General features: G+C 39.1%; 1 protein-coding gene across 1 annotated transcript in view; it reads right to left on the minus strand.

Annotated features, from left to right (window-relative positions):
• LOC122808698 (alpha-2-macroglobulin-like protein 1) overlaps positions 1-2,500 on the minus strand; it is a 488,551-nt gene that overhangs the window by 466,652 nt on the left and 19,399 nt on the right. The window lies entirely within an intron of this gene.

A 2,500-nucleotide genomic window follows, 5' to 3' on the forward strand; every position in this document is an offset into this window, starting at 1 on the left:
AATATAAAATAAAGAACAAGCAAAAATATTAGATCATGCCACACGGATGTTCTTTTATATTCACCAGTCAGTAAATTAAAGGCAATATCTCCCTGCCGATTTGATTACGACAGTGACTGTAACAACTGTTTGCAACAAATGTAATGCTGACTTTGGCCAAATCACATGATTTTACACTGTTCAAAGAGTCATCTGGTACTGCGTTTACTCCAAAGCATTCTTCTGCAGGCTTCCTGCTACATTTGTATAAGAAAAAATTCCAGTGAATTAAGGGAAGAGATGCATTCCATTTACATGTTCAATACATTATTTCAGTACGAACTTAAAATGGCCAAAGTCCAACCCAGCAACTATGGAAAGCTAATGTTATTCATAGCTGCATTTGAAAATCTTGTTTGAGCTTTAGCATGAGAATATAGATAATGTGATGATTTTGTACAAATACAACTCTTTCCATCAAATCAGCATACAAGGAAAAATATTCAACTAGACAAGAGTAGTCAAAATCCAGAAAGAAATGTTGGCAAATTATATAATAGACAAAATATACTTGGTAATGAAGTTTCCCATTTGTCTAGCAAAAATGCATTTTTCTTTGAACATTCATTTTTAAAGAAAAAGAAAAAAAGGTTTTCAATGTAAATATATTAGATACGCTGTAATGGGATAGTTTTGCACACTTAACCAATAGCCATTTTAGCAAATGACATGTCAAGCTCCCTTTATTTAAGCAAAGGTTATTGGTGTCTAATCAAGAAGTGATACGGATATGAATGCATTGTTTTTATATATTTCTAAGCTGCAGAAAACTTGTTGCGGATGTTGTGAGCACATCACTCTTTTTGAAATGATGTGGCCTTTTGTATACTAGAAATAATTCTATAGACTCACCTTCATGCAATAACTAGTCAGAGCTCTTTTCAAATAATGACTTTTAAAGGAAAATCTAGCATACTTCCTTTAGGTACATCTATCATGGCTTTACCTCTATAGAAGTTCCATATTGTACTTTCTAGTGCAACATGAAAGGTTTGCTGTTACTTTAGCAGTGTCATCCATTTGCAGATGGTATTCTGTAAAACTCCTACATATATAATCAGGGATAGACGTTTTGGATCTTTTTATTTTCTGAAGGGTAAATTACAGTTTCTTGCCAATTAATGGATACTCAGAATGTTGCCCTTAGACTGTTGCTGGCATTACAGAATGGTCAACAGCTCAGAGAATAGATTGTGTGAATCTATGATTTTAACAATACTCACAAAGATGCTTGCACTTTCTGATCAAAGGTATCTAATGTCCTTGCGGTAAATATGTGAGAATACATCTTAGTTTTTAATGATGTTATTTGTAAAGCAAGTGCAACAATGAATGTAATATTGGACTGAGTGCTGCAATGAATGAAGTAAGAGAAGTTTTAATGAGTATAATATTGCCAGCCTTTAGAGTGGTTGTTCACTGGCTCATACTATGGAGGTCTTGTTAGATATCTACAGATTATTGGAAGGTGCATGAAGACCACAAGGTCTGCAAGGTGTGCAAGGACAGAACCGACATGGTTAGAATTGCTGGAGCCATGTCAGACTCCAAACCAGTTACAAGTGGTGTCCCACAAGGCTCAGTCCTGGGACCTCTCTTGTTCGGTATATATTTCTCGGAGGTACAGGCCAACACGGAAGGACTGTGGCTGACCAAGTTCACAGATGACTGCAAACTGGGTGCCATAATCGACTCTCCAGCCGACACAAGCATCCTCCAAAAGGGCCTTATAGAAACAGACAACTGGTGCCAGAGCCATGGCCTCAAGCTAAATGCCAAAAAGTGTATAGTCATCCCCTTTGGCAAAAGCAAAGTGTCCACAAATTACCACATAGGTGGTAATCCATTAAGTACAGAAGAAGTAATTAGGGACCTGAGGACCCAAGTTGATAGCAATCTCTCATTTGACAACCACGTGGCTAAAGTGGTTAGAAAAACATTTTATATAGCCCACCTAATCATGAAGGGATTCACATCTAGATCAGGGGAGGTCATCGTGCCTCTTTACTCATCCCTCATCAGGCCCATAATTGTGTACAATGCCCCTTTTGGGATGTACCTTACCAGACACCTGCAGCATCTGGAAAGACCCCAAAAGTACCTCACCAAGAGGATCAAAGGGCTCAAACAGATGCCATATGCTGCCCGGTTAAAGAAACTCCAGCTCTACTCAGTGGCATACCGCCTGTTCAGAGGCGATTTGTGCCTGACGTATAAAGCCATGTCCAACCTGGAATTAATGGACATGCTGCACCTCAGAAAATCCAAATCCCATCGAGCTGCGCACTCGAGAGACTTGAACCTCAGCACTGAAATGAATAGGACATGCTGGAGGGACAGATTCATAACCCAGAGGCTCCCTTCACTCTGGAATAAAATCCCAGTCCAGGTTAGGCAGAGTCCCTCATTGACTCTCTTCAAGAGGAATCTAGATGAGTGGATGGGAGATCGTAGGTTTACC

The sequence above is a fragment of the Protopterus annectens genome, chromosome 8.part0 (genome assembly GCF_019279795.1).
Source record: "Protopterus annectens isolate FY-2018-M chromosome 8.part0, PAN1.0, whole genome shotgun sequence".
Taxonomy (NCBI): domain Eukaryota; kingdom Metazoa; phylum Chordata; order Ceratodontiformes; family Protopteridae; genus Protopterus; species Protopterus annectens.